Source organism: Elephas maximus, chromosome 25, assembly GCF_024166365.1.
Source record: "Elephas maximus indicus isolate mEleMax1 chromosome 25, mEleMax1 primary haplotype, whole genome shotgun sequence".
Lineage (NCBI taxonomy): Eukaryota > Metazoa > Chordata > Mammalia > Proboscidea > Elephantidae > Elephas > Elephas maximus.
The window spans coordinates 24,165,501-24,191,156 of record NC_064843.1 but is presented as its reverse complement, the minus strand read 5'-3'; the positions used below and the strand labels follow the sequence as shown (position 1 = coordinate 24,191,156).

Genomic DNA, 25,656 nt, shown 5'->3' with positions numbered 1-25,656 from the left:
CTGATGGAAATTGTTCAATTTTTTCTACTTAGAAGAAATTTGGAGCTTATAGTGTTTTAGGGCTTCTATATTGAAGGCGTGAGATTTGTGATGTTTTATTAGTCTTGATGACTTGTGTGAATTTTGAGGAATATATTGGGATATTCATATTTAAATGACTACCAGTGCCTCAACAACCCTAGAAGTTCAATGAACATTTCTGTGGTCTTTGATTTGAAAAACTTTTCTGACCTTAATAAAAATTAAAAATATATATTGAGCAAAATTTTGATTAAACAAAGTAAAACCTTAGCAGAAAATGAGAAAAATAAATTTCTTAGTGCATATGACAAGGAGTGAATCTCCTGTATGTAAAAAGGGCTCTTACAAAGCAATAAAAACTCAACAGCCAAAAGAAAAAATACAAAGGACCTGAAAAAGCAATTCACAAAGAAATGTAGGTGACCAACAAAATATAAAATCATGTACCATCTCATTAATAATAAATACAAGTAAAAATATCATCAAGCTTTCATTTTTCTCTACCATATTGGTTTTACTACTGACTTTGGGCAAGTTCACTCCCACTGCTGCTATGTCAACTGTAAAATAAATGCTTACGTGAGGTTGTCTGTTAGGGCTCTTTCCATTGTGAAAGGACTCAAGGAGTTCATGCAAGCCACCCTTCTGATGCGGTGGAAAGTTTTGTAGAAAAGTAGAAATGACCAAGTGTTGGAATCATTTTCATGGCAGAATATAGATAATTATCTCAGCCAAGTTGCTTTCCTTTGCACCATATTCTCCAGTCTAATTTCTTCTTGTTTCTGTGCTTTAGCTTGTACTGTTCCATCTCCCTAGATTCCCCATTCCCCATCCCAATCCTATAGATCATCCTCATGGCCCAGAACTTGGGAATTCCTTAATCTGGCACTACTAATAAGTTTTGCTCTACATCCCAGGTCTTATGGCCAGCACCACCCCTGGAGAACTCTGTGACTTTTGGAAGCTCTTCATCCTCTTCTCTGGGCCTGAATTTTCTCATCTTTGATGAGGAAGTGGTTTATGATAATCTTAAAGTGTACTTCCTGTTCTAAGTTGGATGGCAGGGTGTGTGATCACGGAAAATGCCAAAAGCTGATAAACACAGAGTGCTTGCTTTTACCTCTAAGGCTGGCCCCTGCATACCCTTGAAAGGGCAGACACACATCACTGGTTAGAAGAGAGTGTCCCCTGCCCAGTTCCAGGCAGGGCAAAAGTCCAGAGTTTGCCCTAAGCTTACCAGTGACTGCTCTATTCTGCCTCAGGGATGCCCATGGAGCTTGAGAGATGGCCAGAGGGTGCCCTCCCTCAGAGAGGAGCTCGGGGTCCCAGCAGATGCTAGATCCTAGGTGGGGAGAGTAGGGGGTGGGAGAAATACGAGCCTTTGCCCAGTTACTGAATGCTTGATGTCTGCTGTACCCACCAAGCCACTGTAAGTGCTTCTAATGGCATTTTGTTGTTGTTAGGTGCCGTTGAGTCAGCTCCAACTCATAGAGATTCTATGTACAACAGAATGAAACTGCCCAGTCCTGCACCATCCTCACAATCGCTGTTATGCTTGAGCCCATTGTTGCAGCCACTGTGCCCATCCGTCTCATCAAGGGTCTTCTTTTTCGCTGATCCTCTGCTTTACCAAGCATGATGTCCTTCTCCAGGGACTGATCCCTCCTGATAACATGTCCAGGTATGTGAGACGTAATCCCGCCATCCTTGCTTCTAAGAAGCATTCTGGTTGTACTTCTTGCAACACACATGTGTTCATTTGGCATTTTAGGTGTAGTACCGGGCAGCCCTCAAATCCATCATTTTCCCTCTTGTCCTGATTTCCTCCTCAAAGTTACCCACATAGATATTCCCTTATAAAGCTCTAGGTCTTTTGAAGTTTCAGTGAGATCACAGTTAGAAGGGCCCAGAATACTCCATTTGCTCTTCCCTTCCTCTTTTACAGACGGTGTTACTGAGGTTCATTTACGTTCGAGTTACTGTCCAGTGTCCTTTCACTTCAGCCAGGAGGATTCCCTTTAGCAGTTCTTGTAGGACAGGCGTACTATTTTTTCTTCTTCTTCTTCTTCTTTTAAATCCCACTCCCTTACTTACTGACTAGTGACCTCTGGCGAGTGTATCTTTCTGCCTCACGGATGAGATGCCATCTGTGTTGTGCTTCAGCCTGAATTCTGAGAAGTGTTGCCGTGTCCTTTCCTGAACACGTGCTTTGTAGATAGAGACAGGATGTGCACCACCGCACCCCTAAGAACTCCCCAGGGGGCAGGCCTGCTATTGATGAACTCTCTCAGTTTTTGTTTATCTAGGAATGTCTTCATTTCTCCTTCATTTTTAAGTTTTGCCAGATACAGAATTCTTGGTTGACAGCGGTTTTGTTTTTCAGCACTTCAAAATATCATCTTACTGCATTCTGTCCTGCATGATTTATGAAAAAAATGAGCCGTTATCTTCTCAAGAATCCTTTTTATGTGATGAGTCATTTATCACTTGCTGCTTTCAGTTCTCTCTTTGTCTTTCCACAATTTGATTATATGTCTCCTTGTAGATCTTTTTGAGTTTATCCTGTTTTGAGTTTGTTGAGCTTACTGTATATGTAGACTCATCTCTTCCATCAAATTTGGAAATTTTCATTCATTACTTCTTCAAATATTCTCTCTGCCCCTTTTTCTCTCCTCTGCCTCTGAGATTGCCGTTATGCTTTTGATAGTGTCTCACTGTTCTCTTAGGTTCTGTTCATTTTCCTTTATTCTTTCCTCCTTCAGCTTCTCAGACTGTATAATTTCCGTTGACCTATTTTCATGTTAGAAGTTCTTGGGTGGTGCAAATGCTTAATGCACTCAGCTACTAACCGAAAGGTTGGAGGTTCAAGTCCCCATTGGCACCTTAGAAGAAAGGCCTGGAGATCGACTTCTAAAAAAAAAAAAAACCAGCCATTGAAAATCTTATTTTTATGGATTGAATTATGTCCCCCCAAAATGTGTGTTAAGTTGGCTAGGCCATGATTTCCAGTTTTGTGTGATTGTCCACCACTTTGTCATCTGACGTGATTTTCCTGTGTGTTGTAAATCCTACCTGTATTATGTTAATGAGGCAGGATTAGAGGCAGTTATGTTAATAAAGCAGGACTCAATCTACAAGATTAGGTTGTACCTGGAGTCAATTTCACTTGAGAAAAGCGAGCAGAGAGGGAGACCTCATACCACCAAGTAAGAAGTGCCAGGAGCAGAAAATGTCCTTTGGACCAGGGGTCCCTCCACTGAATAGCTCCTAGACCAGGGGAAGATTGATGACAAGGAGCTTCCCCCAGAGCCGACAGAGAGAGAAAGCCCTTCCCCTAGAGCTGGCATCATGATTTCGGACTTCTAGCCTCCTAGAATGTGAGAGAATACATTTCTTTTGGTCAAAACCATCCAGTTGTGGTATTTCTGTTGTAGCAGCACTAGAAAACTAAGACACCTGTGGAGCACAGTTCTTTTCTGATGTACATGGGATCACTATGAGTTGGAATCATTTGGACAGAAACTGATTTGTTTTACTTATTTTTATCTTTACGTTCCCTGATTCTTACTGCTCCCTGCTCAGATCTGCTATTGGATTCCTCTAGTAAATGTCTCATTTTAGTTAATGTGCTTTTCAACCCCAGAATTTCTGTTTGGTTCCTTTTTATCATTTCTGTCTCTTTATTTATATTATTTACGATGAAACATACTTCTGGTTTCTTTTAGTCCTTTGTCCACAGTTTCCTTTAGCTCTTTGAGCATATTTAAGACAGTTGATTTAAAATCCTCGTGTAGTGAGTTCACTGCCTGGACTTTTTCAGGGACAATTTCTTTAAAATTTTCCTCCTTGGAATGGGCTATATGTTCCTACTTTTTTTTGCATGTCTTGTAATTTTTTATGAAAAACTGTACACTTTGAATATTATTATGTGGTACCTCTGGAAATCAGATTTTCCTTCCTCCTCCGATTTGTTGTTGCTGCTCTTTGTGGGTTGTGGTTTTTTACTATGTTGTTCTTTGTTTAGTGTCTTTCCTAAATGATTTTTATAGTCTATATACTTTGTAGTGTGTGGCACTGAAGCCTCAGTTGTTAGCTTAGTGGTCAGGTAGTTTTTTGCTGTTGTTGTTGTTGTTGATGTTCAGGTAGTTTTTGGCAGAGTTTCCAAAATGCCTGTAACCGAGAAAGAAAATGAAAAAAAAATTTTTTTTCTCTCTAATCTTTTCAGATTTGTCCTGTATTGGGATACTCCTTCAGTTCTTAATCAGGAAATTTACAACTCTGCCTTAGCCTTCAACTATTGCTTGTGCAGAGCCTAAAGGTAAATCAGAGAGGCAAGTTTATGGTTTTCTCAGGCCTTTTCTGAGCGTGTATCTAGCCCCAGGCATACATGTGGACTACTTGATTCCTGGTATACACAGGAGCTTTAAAAAGCCTTTTTTCTCTGCACATAGCTCCTTTTCCAATCTTTACCTTTCCAAGCTTTTCATTCTATCGGTGGTTTGTCCCATTGTTCTCCCTTGCTACTGCATCCAAAACTTTTGCCTTTAAATACTTCCAATAAAAGCTGTCTAGTTAGTCACCTCAGCTTAGGAATGCTCTGAGTCACACAACACAAAGACAAGCCCTTGTGCCAGTCCTTGAGGAAGCCCCCAGTCAGGCCATAACACACAACCACAGTTCTTTTGTATTGCTCTCTGTGGCATAGTGAACTGCCCGAGGCGAGTTGGCTGCCATCTTCACAGGCCCTGCAGAAATGGAGAGGAATGGTAGGCAGGCAATTTAAAATGCTACAGTGCCCAGTTACCACCATGCGGTAGCTTCTTTCTTCATTAAACTTTCCCCTGATTGTCCTAAGTTTTTGACTAGATTCTAGAGTTCTGCACAAAATTGATTCTTGACAGTTTTAGACAGTGTAGTAGTTGTTTTGGCAGAGAAGATGGGTCTTTGTAGTTCCCTGCTCCATCATTTTCTGTAATATCACTCCAAGATCTTACCAAACTTTCTCAACTTTTTCCTCTTTTTGTATTTTATTGATTCATTGATAGTATTTTTTTTTTATTATTATTCCTTTTTCAACACAGGTTTAGGAGTTCCTCCCAGCTTTCAAAAACATCTCTGGATCTCATCTCAAGTTCCGGGTGCAGCCCCAAATCTTGCTCCCTATGAAGTCAGGCTTGTTTAAAAAGATAGCCTCAGTTATCTATTCTGCAACTGACAACCCAACCCAATAACTGTATTAAACTTCTTAATCAACATTAGTTACTTTAAGTTACTACCAACAACCCTGGTAAAAGCATTGGGCACATGTCCGTCTTTATCTTTACGGATTTAACAGCCTCATTTTTTTTTATAATTTTTATTGTGCTTTAAGTGAAAGTTTACAAATCAAGTCAGTCTCTCACATAAAAACCCATATACACCTTGCTACACACTCCCAATTACTCTCCCTGTAAAAAAAAAAAAAAAATTTTTTTTTTTTTGTTAATGAGACAGCCCACTCTCTCCCTCCACTCTCTCTTTTCATGTCCATTTTGCAAGGTTCTAACCCCGTCCACCTTCTCACTTCCCCTCCAGGCAGGAGATGCCAACATAGTCTCAAGTGTCCACCTGATCCAAGAAGCTCACTCCTCACCAGCATCCCTCTCCAACCCATTGTCCAGTCCAATCCATGTCTGAAGAGTTGACTTCGGGAATGGTTCCCATCCTGGGGCAACAGAAGGCCTGGGGGCCGTGACCACCGGGGTCCTTCCAGTCTCAGTCAGACCATTAAGTCTGGTCTTATGAGAATTTGGAGTCTGCATCCCGCTGCTCTCCTACTCCCTCAGGGGTTCTCTGTTGTCCCTGTCAGGGCAGTCATCGGTTGTGGCTGGGCACCATCTAGTTCTTCTGGTCTCAGGATGATGTAGTTGCTGGTTCATGTGGCCCTTTCTGTCTCTTGGGCTCGTAATCACCTTGTGTCCTTGGTGTTCTTCATTCTCCTTTGATCCAGGTGGGTCAAGACCAATTGATGCATCTTAGATGGCTGCTTGCTAGCGTTTACCACCCCACACACCACTCTTCAAAGTGGGATGCAGAATGTTTTGTTAATAGATTTTATTATGCCAATTGACTTAGATGTTCCCTGAAACCATGGTCCCCAGACACCTGCCCCTGCTACGCTAGCCTTCGAGGCATTCAGTTTATTCAGGAAATTTCTTTGCTTTTGGTTTAGTCCAATTGTGCTGACCTCCCCTGTATTGTGTGCTGTCCTTCCCTTCACCTAAAGTAGTTCTTATCTACTATCTAATTAGTGAATGCCCCTCTCCCACCCTCCCTCCCTCCCCCCTCTCGTAACCACGAAAGAATGATTTCTTCTCAGTTTAAACCATTTCTCAAGTTCTTACAATAGTGGTCTTATACAATATTTGTCCTTTTGCAACTGACTAATTTCACTCAGCATAATGCCTTGCAGGTTCCTCCATATTATGAAATGTTTCACAGATTCTGCACTGTTCTTTATCGATGCATAGTATTCCACTGTGTGAATATACCATAATTTATCCATTCATTCATTGATGGGCACCTTGGTTGCTTCCATCTTTTTGCTGTCGTAAACAGTGCTGCAATAAACATGGGTGTGCATATATGTGTTCATGTAAAGGCTCTTATTTCTCTAGGATATATTCCAAGGAGTGGGATTGCTGGATCGTATGGTAGTTCTATTTCTAGCTTTTTAAGGAAGCACCAAATTGATTTCCAAAGTGGTTGTACCATTTGACATTCCCACCAGCAGTATAGAAGTGTTCCAATCTCTCCACAGCCACTCCAACATTTAGTATTTTGCGTTTTTTGAATTAATGCCAGCCTTGTTGGAGTGAGGTGAAATCTCATTGTAGTTTTGATCTGCATTTCTCTAATGGCTAATGATCGTGAACATTTCCTCATATATCTGTTAGCTGCTTGAATGTCTTCTTTAGTGAAATCTCTATTTGTATCTTTTGCCCATTTTTTAATTGGGTTATTTGTCTTTTTGCAGTTGAGTTTTTGCAGTATCATGTAGATTTTAGAGATCAGGCGCTGATCAGAAATGTCATAGCTAAAAACTTTTTCCCAGCCTATAGGTAGTGTTTTTACTCTTTTGGTGAAGTCTTTGGATGAGCATAGGTGTTTGATTTTTAGGAGCTCCCAGTTATCTAGTTTTTCTTCTGCATTCTTTATAATGTTTTGTATACTGTTTATACCATGTATTAGGGCTCCTAACGTTGTCCCTATTTTTTCTTCCATGATCTTTATCATTTTAGATTTTATATTTAGGTCTTTGATCCATTTTGAGTTAGTTTTTGTGCATGGAGTGAGGTATGGGTCTTGTTTCATTTTTTTGCTGATGGATATCCAGTTATGCCAACACCATTTGTTAAAAAGACTGTCTTTTCCCCATTTAACTGTTTTGGGGCCTTTGTCAAATATCAACTGCTCATATGTGGATGGATTTATGCCTGGATTCTCAATTCTGTTCCATTGGTCCATGTGTCTGTTGTTGTACCAGTACCAGGCTCACAGCCACTTTTGACAGTGGTGTGCACTGTTGAGTTCTTGAAACTTTCTTTCTTTGGCTTCCATTAAGCTACATTGTTGTCTTAATCTGGGTTCCCTAGACAAACAAAACTAGTGAAGCATATATAAATACATATAAAGAGAAATTTACTTAAAAAAAAAGGCTCTTGCAATTGTGAGGAAATGGCTCATGCACTTTTGGAGAGTGGCAAGTCCCAAATCTGTGGGTCAGGCAACAGGCTGAAGACCTCTACTGGCTCACGTTGTTGTGGTGGCTGATGAACTAAAAATCTGCAGGTCAGGCAACAGGCTGAAGGCCTGTGCTGGCTGACAGAGTTGCAGGGATTAGTGAATCCAAAATTTGCAGGTCAAGTGGCAGGCCAGAGACTTCTGCAGGCTTATGTCCCAAGAACCAGAGGTCAGATGATAAGAAGATTGCAGGGTCAATAAAGAGAGTGAGCTTTGCCAGAATATCCATTTATATACTGGAGGAAGGCCACACCCCTAAGGAAACTCCGCTTTCAACTGATTGCTTACATCAGAGATCACCAAATGGAAAGTGTCTTAGGCTGGGTTCTCTAGAGAAGCAAAACAAGTGAAGCATATGTGTATATATATACAGAGAGCAAGAGACAGATTTATAACGAAGAAATGGCTCGTGCAGTTCTAGGGGTAGAAAAGTCCAAAATCCATGGGTCAGGCAGCAGGCTATAGGCTTGCCCTGACTCACATAGGTGCAGGGGCTGAGGAACCCAAGATTGGCAGACCAGATGGTAGGCTGCTGACTCAAGCCCCAGGAACTGGAGTTCACATGATAATGAGCTGAGTGCAGGATCCAGAGCACAACAAAAGCCAGCAAGCTTTGACAGAAAGTCCATATATATTGGATGCAGGCCATACCCCCAAGGAAACCCCCTTTCAACTGAGTTGGCTGCTCAGAGCAGATCACATCATGGAGGATATTGCATTTTATCAGATCTCATGACAGAGGTGATTACATTATTACATAACTGCCAAACTATATCATAGCTGCCAGTCCACTGACAATCATGGCCCAGCCAATTTGACACACAACCTTAACCATCATGGTACACCCCTTGTCAACCTGGCACCTGTACAAATCTCCTTAAACCACATAGAATCTCTGAATAAAGACAAATTCAAAGTTGTACTTGCAACTAACATGATACAATTAACACATGTACAACTGAAAACACACTAGTCCTATTTAAAAAAAAAGTCCTATTTACGTATTATATTTTATAAGTGAAGAAAACAAAAATATTTGATGCACGCACAGGAAAAAATACTAATAGCAATTACAGTCCTAGTTTCTGCAACTGGTCACGTGGTCGTAGCTGGTATTTAGAACTGCCTTCTTCCACCACTCATTTTGTATTCCCTTTCCCCTCAGCAAGCACCTCAGCTGGTCTTGGTTATTTGCCTAGTGGGTTAATCCAAACTTTCATTCCTGAAAGGTCTGGGCCATTAGTAATCATGCTGGAATAGGGTTGCTGTTGTTTTCCATTGACTTTAATCACAGGGCGTGGTAGTACCAAGAGACACCCTAAGAGCTCTCCTGCATTCCAGGCATACTCTTCTTTACCTCCATTATGTAATATCAATCCTATTTCCTCTTGCTAATCAAGATCAATAACACAAACCCGTATGGTAACTCCGAAATCCTAAGGATCAGCACTGTGATTCATCAATAGGGGCCTGCCAAAGACCCCAACCGGCATCTCTATCTGCCACTAAAACTTCAAGCACCATTGGGCCTGATAGGTCATATGGTCCAATTGGCAGAGCAGCTTGAACAGCACCCTGAACCTGTAGCAGAACCTTGCTTGTTCTGGGCCCCACTCAAAACCAGCAGCTTTTTGAGTCACTTGATAAATAGTCCAGTGTAGCACACCCAAATGAGGAATATGTTGCCTCCAAAATCCAAAGAGGCCCTCCAGGCATTGTGCCTCCTTTTTAGTTGTGGAGGGGCCAGATGAAACAATTTATCCTTCACTTTAGAAGAAATATCTCAATATGCCCCACACCACTGGACCCCTAGAAATTTCACTGAGGTGGAACATGCCTGAATTTTCGTCAGATTAATTTCCCACCCTCTAGCACACAAATGTTTTACCAATAAGTCCACAGTCATTGACATTTCTTCCTTACTAAGTCTAATCAGCGTAATGTCATCAATGTAATGGACCAGTGTGATGTCTTGTGGAAAGGAAAGGTGATCAAGTTCCCTGCGGACTAAATTATGACATAGGGCTGGAGTGTTGATATACCCCTATGCTAGGATACTGAAGAGGTATTGCTGGCCTTGCCAGCTGAAGGCAAACTGCTTCTGGTAGTCCTTCAAAACAGGTATGGAGAAAAAGGCATTAGCCAGATCAATACCTGCATAGCAGGTACCAAGAGATATATTAATTTGTTCCAATAATAATACCACACCTGGAAGAGCAGCTGTAATTGGAATCACCACCAGGTTAAGTTTTCAGTAATTCAGTGTCATTCTCCAAGATTCATCTTTTTTTTTTCTTTTTCGCATAGTCCACACAGGTGAGTTGAATGGGGATGTAGTAGGCATCCTTGAATCCTTCAAGTCCTTAGTGATGGCAGTAATCTCTGCAATCCCTCCAGGAATGCAATATTGCTTTTGGTTTATTATTTTCCTAGGTAGAGGCAGTTCTAATGGCTTCCACGTACCCTTTCCTACCATAATAGCCCTTACTCCACATGTCAGGAATCCACTGTGTGGATTCTGCCAGTTGCTAAGTATGTCTATTCCAATTACACATTCTGGAACCAGGGAAATCACTACAGGATGAGTTTGGTAACCCACTGGAGCTACTGTGAGACTGACATGAGCTAAGACTCCATTAATAACCTGACCTCCATATGCCCCACAGTGATGTTTTGGGTCTCCTGGAGTTAGTGTCAGTTCAGAGTCAGTAACCAGTAAACCCTGAAAAGTCTATTTCTTTTTCAGCAATGAGCAGCCACTCTCATAAAATGCCATAGATCCCTTTGAGAAAGGCTGAGAGAAAGATTAACTGTGCAAATTTTTGGAAGTACAGTGGGGTCCTTCCTCAAGGGCACCCGTCCTCCGCTTCATTCAGGGTGTTGTGTGTCTGTAAACTCACTCATGTCTGGGAAACGATCGAGGGGCTATGGCTCTCTATTCTGGAGATTTGAGTTAAACTGCCATTCACTTAACCTAGAACTCTTTTGCTTGTACAGATCAAGTAAATATTTGGTAGATTTTCTATCTCTTTCACACCTAGGGACATATACATAACCAAGTAGCCAGTGCCATAAGTCCATACGAATCAGACTGTTAAGACTATTCTGGTTACTGCTTTGACTCTGCTGTCCATTATGGTAACCACGCCCACCTTGTCTTTGTTGATTGAGTGCTGCCACTCGGCCCCTACCATCACAGGGTCTGGTCAGTCCCATTGTAGTTAGGTGTCTTAATTCAGTTAGGTCAGCTCCTGCTGTCTAATCTGACTTGCATAAAATAGCAATCACAGCAACCTTCAAGGATGCCGGGGCTTCCTTCCCAAATTTGTTTCTTACTGTTGTGGTGAAAGGTGTGTCCTCTGAAATTAAATTAGTAACAAGTCCATTAGAGCCAATGTATGACGTAGAGTATATCCCACCTAAATTTAGAGACCATCTCAGGAATAGATTTGATGCTTTGAACAGTAATGACTGAAGACCAGACGAATTATGGAAGGACAACATACTTGAAGGAAAGCAAGAGGTCATCAAAAAGACAAGAAAGAAAGACCAAAACTGATGTCAGAAGAGACTCTGAAAGTTGCTCTTGAATGTTGACTACCTAAAGTAAATGGAAGAAATGATGAAGTAAAAGACTGAATAGAATATTTCAAAGGGCGGCTTGAGAAAGCAAAGTATAGTGACATGTGTAAAGACCTGGAGCTAGAAAACCAAAAAGGAAGCTTTGGCATTTCTCAAGCTGAAAGAACTGAAGAAAAAATTCAAGCTTACAGTTGCAGTAATGAAGGATTCTATGCACAAAATATTGAATAACACAGGAAGCCTCAAAAGAAGATGAAAGGATTACACAGAGTCACTGTACCAAAAGGAACTGGTCAACATTCAACCATTTCAAGAGGTAGCATATGATCAAGAACCAATGGTACTGAAGGAAGAAGTCCAAGTTGCACTGAAAACACTGGCAAAAAACAAGGCCCCAGGAATTGGTGGGATACCAACTGAGATGTTTCAACAAACGGATGCGTCGTCAGAAGTACTCACTTGTCTATGCCAAGAGGTTTGGAAGACAACTACCTGACCAGACAACTGGAAGAGATTCATATTTATGCCTATTCCAAAGAAAATGATCCTACCTAATGCATAAAATATTGAGCAATATCATTAATATCACATGCAAGTATGCTTTTGCTGAAGATCATTCAGAAGCAGTTGCAGCAGTACATTGACAGGGAACTGCCAGAAATTCAAGCTGGATTCAGAAGAGGACATGGAAGGAGGGCTATCATTGCTGATGTCAGGTGGATCCAGGCTGAAAGCAGAGAGTACCAGAAAGATGTTAGAGGTCTAGAAGCAAAAATGATGATGGGGGTGTGTTTTGAGAACATTCAGCAATGTACTGTAAGGCATCTGCCTCAGGTGATGTTCCAGATACCACCCCAGAAGATATCTCAAAGTCTCTATAGACACGGCTGGGTTATTCTCTTCAGATGGGAGTGTAGGGGCTGATGATTTTGTTGGCAGGAGTGATTCTACAGAATTTAGGGCCTCAGTGTCTCCAGCTGCCTGATTATCTGCCCACATATCCCCATTCCAAGTTTCAGGATCCTGTTTCTTCCCAATCAATAGCCTCACTTTAACTTCAGATACCGTTCAACATTGGGAATTGAATTGACATTGTAATTCAGCCACTCTTACGATAAGACTCTGGTTTTGGTTTTCAACAATATCAGCTCTATTACTAGAAGAAATAAGGCTTTCTTTCAGGGCACAAGTGACAACTTTGACATCATTTAATTGGCACTTGAGCTTTGACTCTGAAGCCCTGAGCCCATCTCTTTCTTTCACCACTCCATCTAGCAAAAGTAGGACCAACCAACCCAATTCCTTATAATTCTCATTCTGACAAAATTGTAGAAAAGTATCAAACAAGCAATTATCCACAGCCTCACCTCTCACCAATGCTTGGTCTATTACTGGTGATATTTTGCATATTTCTATTGCTACCTCATGCCACAAATTAGCAGTGCCCTCTTTACTACTGCAAGCAGAATCATCAACATGTTTAAGACTAACCAGACCTGAGAACCAATTTTAAAAACTCATTTCTTACAGTTTTGTTTCTCTAGAACCACTCTCGGTATCAAATGTCTTAGGCTGTGTTCCCTAGAGAAGCAAAACCAGTGAAGCATATGTATAGAGAGAGAGATTTAAGTCAAGGAAATGCCTCACAGGGTTGTAGAGGCTGGAAAGTCCCAAGTCCATGGGTCAAGTGTCAGGCTGGAGGCTTCTCCTGGCTCATGTAGTGGAGGGGCTGATGAACCCAAGATTGACAGTTCAGATAGCAGGCTGCTGGCTCAAGTCCTGAGAACCAGAGTTCAGATGACGTCAAGCTGAGTGCAGGATTCAGAGCAAAGCAAAAGCCAGCGAGCTTTGCCAAAAAGTCTATGTATTTTTGATGCAGGCTATACCCCCAAAGAAACTCCCTTTCAACTAATTGGCTGCTCATAACAGATCTCATCATGGAGGAGATTACATTATATCAGATCTCATCGTGGAGGTGACTACATCATTACATAACTGCCAAACTACATAACTGCCAAACCACTGAGAATCACAGCCTAGCCAAGTTGACACATAACACTAACCATCACAGTTGTCTTCAGTGTGGTCCTACCTCTACGACTACCCCTTCTGATATAGAATGAAATGTAGCTTTGAAACAAGGAGAAGTACAGTATTGTGTCTGAGATGGATTATTCAAAAGATGGCAATGTGGAAAGAGCCCAGAACTTAGAATCTGGAGGACCATGCAGGCATTGACAAATTTTGTACTCTTAAGTGAACCGAATTTCCCTTCTCTCCTCCTCTTTGAACTGAATTTCTTCTGTAACTGCTAGAAATTTGGCTTCCTTATCCCTAAGTGCTGATAAAGCATTGCCAGGGAGTATGGGGGAGGACAAGGCCTCTGACATTGTGTCTTTGTGCAAAGTCCCTGGGGAATGCAGTGTTCCTCACTGAGCAGGGAGTGAGGGAGGTGGCATTTACCGATGACACTAAGAAAGAGTAGTGCATTTTGTAATATTAACTCCACCCTTGGCACACACAGCTAAAGCCTTTCCTGGAAAGATGAAGTCCATCATATACTTAGTTCTTTATCTTCTCCTCTTTCTTGAGAAGCAAGCAGCTACAATGAGACTCACAGGTGAGTTGGAAAGGGTGGGCCTGGGGGAAAGTTAGTGTGGGATAAGACTTCTAAAGGTTTTCTGGGCCCTAGAAGAGAACTTCTCCAGGCACAGATTCTTCTCATTGTTGGGAACTGATTCTTCTCCATCCAAAGCCACAACCCTTTTAAGAACACCAGTAAATTTGTGGGGATAATGTGAGGAGTAAGACCTGGAAGGGAACTTTAGAGATAATTCAGTGCAAACATTCCTATTCTGTGAAAATGCAAACCTAGGCTCAGAGAGGAACAGGACTTATCTAAGGTCACACAGCATGCCCTTGAATTAATTAGGTTAGGAAACCAGATTCTTGATGCGTTGCTCAGAGCTCCGTGCTCTATCCTTACTGCCTTAGAGGCAATGACGTGACTATCTGTCTCACCTTTGGCAGTACTGCACCAGCGTTAGAGGCCAAGAAGTTTTAACCAGAAGTAGGAAGAGTGGAAAGCCTTAACCCTAAAGAGAAGGGTACAGATTGACTGGATCCCAGGTTGCCTGGGTTGTACCTCTCCTCTATGTCACCTAGGCCCTATAACCCATCTCAGGCTGGCTTTAAAGGGACATCTGCAGATAAGGTACTGGGTTGCCTATGGTGGGAAAAGATAAGGAGAGACGGTCTAAATGTGAAAACATTTCTTTTTTTGTGAGTGTTCTAATTCTTATAAAACATCAAGGTGGAGTAAAAAGTTATTTATCAGTAGGAGAGATTTCTCAAGTCAAAGAAACCCACTTCAAGGTATAATTCAAAGCCAGTTTCTGGGTTTATTACAAGGACATTATCAGGTAGACCACATGGCCAGTTACCAGTTGGATGGAAAGGCAAATTTCCAGGTGGATCATATGACCAATTTTCAGCTGTATTTCAAGGCCAATTACCAGGGGGATCAAAAGGAAACTTTCCAGGTTTCGCACTGTAAAACAAACAAAAAAAAAAACAATCCTGTTGCCATCAAGTTTGATTCTGACTCATAGCGACCCTATAAAACAGAGTAGAACTGCCCCATATGGTTTCCAAGGAGTGGCTGATGGATTCGAACTGCTCACCTTTTGGTTAGCAGCCATGCTCTTAACCACTATGCTACCAGGGCACCAGGTTTAGCACTAACCAATTGCTTTTGAGTTGATTTGGACTCATCGCGACCCTATAGGACAGAGTAGAACTGCCCCTTAGAGTTTCCGAGGAGCACCTGGTGGATTTCGAACTGTCCACCTTTTGGTTAGCAGCCGTAGCTCTTAACCACTATGCCACCAGGGTTTCTAGTTTAGCACTAGGCCCATATTATCTTGGATTCCGTTAGAGGAGATACCCACCCCCTCATTTAGAACCCAGTACATGGAGACTCTCCAGGACCATTGTGGGATTGATAAATATTGCCAACACTAATACAAGTGCAGTGTTACCAGCTGTGGGAAGATGGACAGCAACCCCTGATGAGGTGAATACCTGGTAGAGGCAGACAAGGCTATCTGGGCCTTTGCTGGGTCCTAGGGTTCCCATCCTTAGTGCAGATTTTCATTGCACAACCCTGTCAGTTAAAAACAAGCTTTTGAACATACACTTATACATACATGTACTTATAAATGTGTGATGTGTACTTGCCATTCTTTACATTATAGATTAGTAAAGCTTGATTTTTATATCATTATAAAATATTATGGTAGTTAATATTTTCTTTCTGCATACGACTGAATGTTCTTGTATTCTTGCTATGGTTCATACATCTTCCTTCAGAGATGATGGCCCAAGGATAAGCTACCCTTTCTCTTAGAGTTCAGGAAAGAAATGAATAGAAAGGATGATCTCTGTTAGTGATGGAGGGGAGAAGGTGGAAAGGGAAACACCAGACCTTGTATAGGACCTGAGAAGCCAGTTAGGTATTTGCAATGGCAGGAGAGGAAAACCGAAGTCCGGAGAGGGGAAATGGTTCATTCCTACCCCTGTGTAATATGTAACACTGTGAATAGGACAGGCAGCAGGATCAGTGGCCCAGCTGATAACTAGTGCCCTGATGTCCTGATGTGCTGGTATTGGTTGAGCTGGAGCTGAAGGCAGCAGGGATTCCACTTCCCATCCCCACCCTTCACTTTTTACTGCCCTCTATTTATATCACTGATTCTCCCTCTCTCACTAGATCTGTGAAGTCTCCTAATGCAGACTCCATGTGGTTCGAGATCCTTGGTCCATGGACAACACCACCTGCTTGCTCTTCTTTGCCCTGAGAGCCTCTAAACCTAGAGCTTCCTCAATCATTTACTTGCCAATAAAGAGATCACTTTCAGCTTCATTTGTTTTGGCTCCTCTGACCTCCTAGGAGCTCACAGAGAAGGGCCCAAAATAGGTGGCTCCAGGAGAAAAGAAAGGGACCCATTCTTTGGGAATTACAGAGAACAGGAATCAAAACACACTTCTAGATCTTAGACTAGAAATCCAATATCAAACACAATTTCTACAACTTCTTTCTCATTGAGGCTTGGAGTTATGACAGCCCTGCCTTTGTCGCAGAACCGGAGGCAAGTCCCTTCCCATGAACTGCAGGCAGCATTCTGTCAGGCCCCACTCCTTTCTGCACCTTAACCCCTGACCGGGGGGCTGGAGCTCTGTCAATCACACTACCCACCTCCAGAGGCCAATCCTAAAACCCCTAATGATCCTTTTACTGATGGGTCCCCAGGAACCAGCAAGCTCAGCGAGACATTTGAAGGTGTATTGCAACAGGTCCTGGGAATCTCACTGATGCTGCCAGTGCCTTCAACCCACAATTCCGCAGTGGCACATCCCTTGGTTTAAGTATTCTACTCCTCCTCTTTAAAGAAGCAAATGCTCCTAAGAGTGATACATTAGGTCTCTAGCACTTCACAAGAGTGGGTTAAGCAATGCCCTCTAAATAAAGATACCCCCAGAGGAACAGTTAAAACTGAGTTTTGGGGGGCGTCCTATAGAGGAAAGACGGTCACCTATACTGCCTTCTTGCCCCTATCCCAAGGAAGCTTCCCTGGAAAGTCAAGCCTAGAAAAGAAGAAGCCAACTTGGGTAAGCAGAAAAAGTACTGACCCAGAAGTATGTAGATACAGTTTCCAGTCTAACTCTGCCACCAGTCACTGTATATCTTCAATTAAATCTTTTTCCCCTCCAAGCTTGAGTCCCCAACCCATACATGGAAAAGTTTGATGCAGTAATCATGAAAGCACGTTTTAGTCCAATGTTTTAGGGGTCCGTTGAAAAAAAAAGAAAGGAGAAACTTTTCTATCAGGCCTAAATTTTGCCTGGAGGTAGGGGTAAGAGGCTTAGTCATGGTAGCATATACTGTGCCCATCTCCACCACACCCTTCCTAGGAGCACAGAGGCCCTGTACCCAGCACATGCCTCATTCTCCCAGCCCAGCACATGCCTTATTCCCCAGGTTACAGAGGAGGAGCCAGGAGAGGCTTCTAGAGGCCTTGGCGTTAGGAAAGCTTAGATCCCTGGCCAGTTTGTGGACTGGCTTCCCAAACTCTGTGTGCGAACAAGTGATTTCTACAGTGTCTCTGCCATGCTGGTGATGGAAATCAGAAGGGGCACTGAATTTACAGGCAAGCAAGCAAAAGAGCCAGAACCATAAATTCAGCCTGACCTGGTGTAGTTAGCACGAACCTTGGTCCCTGCCACTTGTTAACTGCATGGCCTTGGACAAGCTTTCTAAAACTCTGCTACCACATCTAAATGCAAGAGTGTTATTACTTATCTCATAGGGATGCTTTGACTATTGAATGAGATGATCTGAGCCCAAGTGCTCAATAAAGAGTACCAGCATGACAACAGTAATGATGATAATAATGGTAATAATGAATTTTTTTATTATCTTTTTTGAAGTTGAGCTAAAATCTACATACAGAAAAAAGCACAAATCTTAATGAGGTATGACGAATACATATAAAAGGCTAAATGGAGATTTAGAACATTTCCATCTGCCTTGAAAGTTCCCTTTGGCTCCCTCTTCAAGTTCAATCCTCACACCTCAGAGGCCATCGTTGTTCTGATTTCTATCAACACAGATTAGTTTTGCCTGTTTTTTGGACTTTATATAATGGAATCATATAATAATATTACCTTTGTGTCTGGCTAGTTTTGCTCAACATGATGTTTTTGAGATTCGTCCTTCTTTTTGTATGTATCAAGAGCTCATTCTTTTTTACTGTTGAGTAGTATTCCATTGTTCGAGAATGTCACACTTTGTTCATCTGTTCACCTGTTGGACATTTGGCGGTTTCCATCTTGAGCTCTTGTGAATTCAGCTGTTATATACATTTTTACAAGTCACCATAGGATATGTGTTCAATTCTCTGGGGTTAATACCTAAGAGTGGAATTTTCTCCCAGTCTCTTGTTTGCTTTTTTGTTTTCTTCATGGTGTCTCTGGAAGAGTAGAAGTTTTCAATCTCGATGAAGTCAAATGTATCAGTTTTTCCTTTTGTACTGAATACTCTTTGTGTGCTATGAACTTTTGCCTACCCCAAGGTAGCAAAAATGTTCTCTTATGTCTTTTTTCTAGATGCTTTATAAATGTAGCCTTCATATCAATGCCTACGATCAATCTTGAATTAATATTTGCATTCCATGCGAAGTACAGATTGAGGTTCATTTATTTTTGAATGTGATAGGCTGAATCATGGCCCTCCAAAAATGTCCATGTTCTAATCTCTGGGACCTGTAAATATGACCTTATATGACAAAAGGGACTTTGCCGATGTGATTAGGTGAGAATCTGGAAATGAGGGAGGAGGGAGACTAATCCCTGGGTGGTGCAAATGGTTAAGTGCTTGACTACTAACCCAAAAGTTGGTGGTCCGAGCCCTCCTAGAGGTGCCTCAGAGGAAAGTCCTGACGATCTGCTTCTGAAAGATCACAGCCTTGGAAACCCTTTGTAGCGCAGTTCTACGCGGCAAGACATGGGCTTGCCATGAGTCGGAATCAACACAACAGCAACCGGTTTGGTTTTAGTTTTTCTCAATTCTATGCCTTTGGTCTGTATGTCTATCCTTATGCCAGTCCCACACTGTTTTGATTACTGTAGCTTTGTAGTAAGTTTCGAAATCAGGGATTGCGAGTTTTCCGATTTTATTCTTTCTATTCAAGATTATTTAGGCTATTCAGGATCCCTTTCAATTCCATAAGAATTTTGGGATTAGCCTTCTCACTTCTGTGGAAAAAGCCATTCGAATTTTGATAGGGTTTGTATTGAATCTGTAGATCATTTTGCTTTTTCATTGTCATCTTACCAATATCAAGCTTTCCAATATATAAACATGGATATCTTTCCATTTATTTAGGTATTCTTTGATTTCTTTCAGCAATATTTTGTAGTTTTCAGTGTACAAGTCTTTTACCTCCTTGGTTAAATTTATTCATAAGTATTTTAATTTTTTGATCCTATTGTAAATGGAATTGTTTTCTTAATTTCGTTTTTGGATTGTTCGTTGCAAACAGACTGAATTTTGTATGTTAATCTTGTACCTGACAACTTTGCTGAATTTATTATCTCTAAGTGATTTTATGAATTCTTGTGGATTTTCTAGTTGTCTAGTGCTCCTACAACAGAAATACCACAGTGGGTGACTTTAAGAATGGACACTTATTTTCTCACAGTTTAGAGGCTAAAAGTCCGAATTCAGGGTGCTGGCTCAAGGGGAAGCCCCTCTCTGTTTACTCTGGGGGAAAGTCCTTGTCTCTTTCAGCTTCTCTTAGTCCCTTGATGATCTCCACGTGGCATCAATCTTTCCCCATTTGCTCTTCCTTCTCTGTCTCATCTGCCCCTTTGATTGTCTTAAGACACACCCTACACTGATATGGTTCATTAACATAACAAAGAGAGCCCTATTCCCAAATAAGATTATATCCACTGGTATAGGGGTTAGGGTTTACAGTCCATATTTTGGGGGGACACAATTCAGTCTGTAACAAGAAAAAATGTTGTTTGTAGATACAGATACTTTTGTTTCTTCCTTTCCAACTTACGTGCCTTTTATTTCTTTTTCTTGTCTAATGGCTCTGTCTAGAACTTCCAGTACAGTGTTACATAAAAGTGCACAAGTGGCCATGGTTCTCTTGGTCATGACCTTAGGGGGGAAAGCTCTCAGTCATTCACCATTGTGTATAATGTTAGCTATGGGTTTTTCTAAGTTCCCTTACACTGTTGAAGAAAGCTCCTTTCCTACAACGAAGGAGGCACAGCACCTTTTAGACCTCGTTTGGGTTCTGAAGACGACACATTCTGCACCTAGAAATACTTCTCTGAGCCGTAAAATGGGTAAAATGGAAAGCTGTTGGCTTTGAGCGGGCCCGTAGCCGGAAAGCGCTATGCAGCAGGTTCCAGCTGAGGTACACTCAGCCCTGTGGTTTAGGACTTAGAGCCAAACAGAGCCTATGTTGTCAGTAGTGGAGATGTCTGCAGCGAGTGGGCATAAAGATGCAGTGTAGAGTTTATGAAAGTTTCAGGGAGAGAATCGCAACACCGCTCTCCGGAATTTTGGAACAAAGCCATGTTATTTGCAGTAAAGAATCATATACCTTTTGAGAAATAGCTCCTGGAATATTACTGGGCCCTGATAGAGATAGAATGCCTGACCATGGGACATCACGTGACCATGCTTGTGGAAGTGCCCATGTAAGCTGGGTTCTGTCAGACTGACCAAGTCATCAAGTCAGTTACGTGAGCAATCCTTTGTAATATGGAAATGGTACATCTGGGATCAAGTCCAAGCAGAAGCAGGGGGCATGAATACATAAGCAGGTAATCCAGGTCCCCAAGTCACCCACCGTGATTTTACCAGCACCTCTCCCCCAGTATATGCACCTGTGGCCATATGCAGGTGAGGGAGTTGTTTCATATAATCAGCTGAAAGAGGAAAAAGTCAAAGCTTGATTATGTATGGGTCATGGATGAAAGGTGAAAATGGATGTCATCTGTCTTACAGTCACATCAAGGGTGGCCTTGAAGTCAGTGGAAAAGGAAGGTACTTGCTGAGGGCAAAGCTGTGAGTGGTGCTTGGGTTATCTGGTTTGTGTGAAAGGAGAATTGATAACACATAGGTTCCTGGGCAGTGACCAATGTTCAATTCATGTGGTTCAAAGCTTTTCAGACTAGAAAACTGGAAACAAAGAGGGCTGGAGCAGGGCAAGTGAGCAGATATAAGGAAGTGAGCACATAGCATGAAGAGTCTTGTATTACATGTTCGCATCCACCAGAGAGCACCTACCATGGGTGAGGGACTGAATAAACTCGAAGATAAAAGGACTTAACCGGTTGCCATTCATCATCCTATATGCTACAACTGGAGAAGTAAATCAGTGTGGCAGAGGGGGGCGGACTGTAGTGACCAGGGAAACGTACCACTGACATCTCTTGCATTGATAGACGTCCCCAGCTGCCGTTCCCTCCATCCACTACCACACGCGCACAGAGTCCATGCTTTGCACAGGCTGCCCCCATGGAAGAGCTGAGTGCATGGACACTCATTCCTGGGCGACATAGGTCTCCTCCGAGAGGGTGACTTTGGCTGAAGGGCTCTCCATCAGCCTGGCCAAAACTTTCTCAGTTTTTACTGGAGTGTGAGCCTCCTCCTACACAGCCTTCCTTCCTTCCCTTGCTCCTTCTAAGGATCAGACTGCATCATGGTCCCATGGGTCTCACTGCCTCCTTAGGCTTCATCCTCTTTATCCCTCACAGACATTTTTCCAAGAAACTCTTAAATATATCTTCTGTCTCCGTATCTGCTGTTCAGAGGACCCAGACTAATCCACTCACCTGGATGCTTTTGGATGGAATTGCTCAGGAAATGAAGGGGAGGGGAAGATGACGAGAAGAAGGAACATGTGTTTTATTCCTAATAGATATTAGTGTCAAATGAATATGGTATATAGATTCTATTAGAAATATTAAAAAGAGTGAGGCACTCATTTTATTCAAATTATAATATTTATCATATGTCTAAAATTATATCCCTTGCAAGTATGTAAAGTAGATGAAAACAGTAGATATGAACTTAAAACATGCTAAATGCTCCTTGGAAACTCTATGGGGCAGTTCTACTCTGTCCTATAGGGTCGCTATGAGTCGGAATCGACTCAACGGCACTGGGGTTTCAAAGGATAAGTGGTTTTTCAACATTTTTTTAAGATGTATGTATCAAACTACATTTTTTGAAGACCACTTCCCAAGACCTCGGCTCCCTGTGTGGTCCCTGAGGAAGACCGAGGCCCATAAAAGTGAGGGATGAAGTGAGGAAATGTAAATCTAAATAACTCCTCATTATTAGGTAGATCAGGTGCTCCAAACACCAGGTTAAGACTCAAGGCAGCTAGGTTGGACCACAAAGAGGATTCCTTTCTCCTGTCTTATGATGGCCTTGACTTTTGGCCTTTGAGAACTGAGAACATAGCTATGTCCTACTCCATTTCCGGCTTGACTACCTAACCCTAGTTCTAGATCTTACTACTCCAACCAGTGGAATGGCTGCCAGCAGCAGTCCCAGAGAAATTGTAGCAAAAAAGGCTTGCTCCTCTCAGGAAAAAAATGTACACCCTTCATGGTGTCCAAACACATAAAATGCGGCCAAAAACCTGACCGATAGAAAATCTGAGTGTCAGGAGACTTGGAAAGAGAGAAACATACTGGAAAAACAAAGGTACAAACATCGATATGAAGTGAATGTGAAAGAGAACTCATCCTTTTTACACATCCAGGTGGATCACCAGAAAAGGGAGAGAGAGAGAGATCCAACAGACTTATAGGTTTTCATGCCTTTTTAAATACAAAATACTTTATTTGGTGTGTGTGCAGTTTTCATATTGCAATTTTTCCAAATAATTAACCTTTCGAGGTGGAGTGAGTGTGGAAGAAACTGATACCAGGATTCCAAAACTAAGTCAGAGCCTGTATCTGCAGTGACTTATCAGGCCTGGGTAAGAATGAGGTTTCCACCTAGAGAGAGAGGAAAGTATCAGAGATATGAGAAAGTACACACCGTGCAGGGACATCGATGTGTGTCCCCGGTTCCTGATAGGCACTGTCCTCCTAGGAGCACTGAGATGGACTTAGGGACTGGGGATCAAAGATTGTAGGTAAGTCATCCTGAAGGTGCATGATACCATAATTTCTTATCTCACAATTTAAATGTGACCAGGAATGTGCTTAATTATAAACTTTTAAAATTGGCCTTTGAAAATAGTTGCATTAAATATTCAAAAATACTTAATGAGCTTGGAGATCGTTTTTTCCAGATGTCCCTGTTATACAAAGGAGAAGAGTAATGCCCATGACATGAAGAGAATTGTGAATATTGAGGGGAGAGGCAGAGTCCTTGCCTGTTAGGCTTGTCTCTTTACAGCCTCTGAGACAAATTCCAGGGTATGCCCCAATTTCACAGTTCAAATCACAAAGATTTCATAGACCCTGTCCATTCTCAATTCCCTCTAAGACATCTGGGCAATGTTTTGTGTGGCAAAGCCAAGAACTGCAGACTCTGGAGCCTCTCACCTCAGGGCAAATCAGGGTGATAACATCGATTTCTGCAGTTATAGTAACAACACTTCTGGTACTCCAGGCAATGTCTGTCGCCCACGCATTCAGGAATGTAATCAGAATCGCATTTAAGATCAAATACTGGGCATTCTTCAGGTTTCTGTTTTCCTGAAGAAAAATACCATAGGTTAGTTGGGTACACAGATGCCTCTCTTCCAGGCAGCTGGAAGTGTCAGCTTTTTCTCACGGGTCCCTTCCTTCCAGCGTACATTCCTGACCCTAGCCAAAAGCCAAAGGCAGCCCCACCACGCTCCATACTCACTCTCCCTCCTGCGGAATCGAGCCTGATCGTGGCGGAAGGAAAGGAGGAAGATCAGTGTGAGCACAGAGAGGCCACTCAACTTCATGATGAGGGCAAGAGTGTGGGTGAGCCTGGAGGCTGAATCTCTGTTTATATCATCTCTGGGTGGGGGCACCCAGCAGGGCAGCAGTAGTTCCCAGGGCTAGAGGTCAAAGAGCCTGAGCTTGATCGTGAAATACCTGCTATGTCGTTTGTTCCCCCTAGAAGGAGACACTGTGAAATAACCTCTGGAGCATAACTCCTGAACCCCAAGTGTTGCCCTCTCTTCAGGGAACAGCAGGGCTGACCAGGCCCTTAATCATTCTTGTTTCACACAGAGGATTTTGAAGCCCATAAAAAGGAATCATCTTTCCCAGGACTCACCAGGTCCTGGCTGATTCTTTCTTCTCACTCCATATACAGAGCTATTTATGCTCCTGTCTCTCCCAGCAGTGTTCTGAAATGGGTACATTTTAAGAGTTTCCTGCTGAGAAATTTACGTTTGAAACAAACACACACACGTAGGCCCAAAGACAAAGCAAGGTAATGTGTCATCAGCCAGATAATGTTTAGATTTATAAAAAATATAAATTCTCTGTGCACTACAGGGACACCTATTTCAGTCATACGAGGAGTGCTTTCTTCACTAACGCCTGTCTCTGTGTCTCCACCACTGTATGGACTTAAATTGTTTGTAAGGTGTCTCACTGGTGGCCATTTTGGAATGTGAACCCAGGTTAAATTTAGAAAATGAATCCTTTCTGATTGGTTTACCAGGCCTCCTACTTAAAAGTCTGGACCTCTCTTCTCATGATGTTTGCTCGCAGCTCCACTTACCCACTCATCACCTTTCTGTTGTTAAAGCACTTTGATATTCTCTGCAATTTTATGATTCTAAAACATGACAAGACTACCCGTTACAGGGAAACTATAGGCCAGTATTGCTATAAATATAAAGGCAAATATACTAAAGAAGATGTTAACTAATTGAATTTAGTTATATATAGAAAGGGTGATATGTCATGAACAACTAGGGGTTTATTTCAGCTGCGGAAGGCTGGTTTCACATAGATACATACATACATACAGAAATGGGATCAACCTCATTAATAGACCGTTGAGGAAGGATAGTCTTTTCAACAAATGGTGCATGGATAACTGGATATCCACATGTAAAGGAAAACCTCACACACTATATAAAAATTACTCAAAATGAATCAAAGATATAAATATATGAGCTCAAACTACAAGGCCCTTAGAAGAAAACATAGGTATGTATCATCGTGACCTGGGACTAGGCAACAGTTTCTTCAAAATGATACCAAAAGTACAAGCAACAAACCAAAAGAAAAAAAATAAGAGATATATTTATCAAAATTGAAACTTTTGTGAGTGAAAGATCACTCTCAAGAAAATGAAATGAAAACCTACAGAATGGGAGAAAATGTTTGCAAATCATATGCCTGATAAGGCTCCAATATCCAGCATACGACTCAACAACAAAAAGACCAATAATCAAATTATTAAAATGAGCAAAGATTTGAAAAGGCATGTCTCCAAAAGGAGGTCTGGGGAAGAGGTATGCGGGTGGACTTCTCTGAAAAGGCAGTTTCCCAGTCATAGTGGGCCTTCACCGCCTGATTGTGTACAGCCTGAGTGTCAGCCAGAGGTGCGTGCTTAGGTCCTTCACAAGTCTCACTTGAGCATATGCACAGCCCCGGGCATGTGCAGAACCCTGTGCATGGGTGTAGCCTTCTATATTCCCAGGAGTACTTCAGGGGTTTTCAAAATCCCCT

General features: G+C 42.0%; 1 long non-coding RNA gene across 1 annotated transcript; it reads left to right on the top strand.

The window, feature by feature from the left end:
- The first annotated feature begins 1,212 nt into the window (after window positions 1-1,212).
- On the top strand, window positions 1,213-16,298 carry LOC126067414 (uncharacterized). Its single transcript, XR_007515397.1, has 3 exons — window positions 1,213-1,367; window positions 1,485-1,702; window positions 16,157-16,298. It is a non-coding gene; the product is annotated as an uncharacterized LOC126067414 (long non-coding RNA).
- The last annotated feature ends 9,358 nt before the right edge of the window (window positions 16,299-25,656 follow it).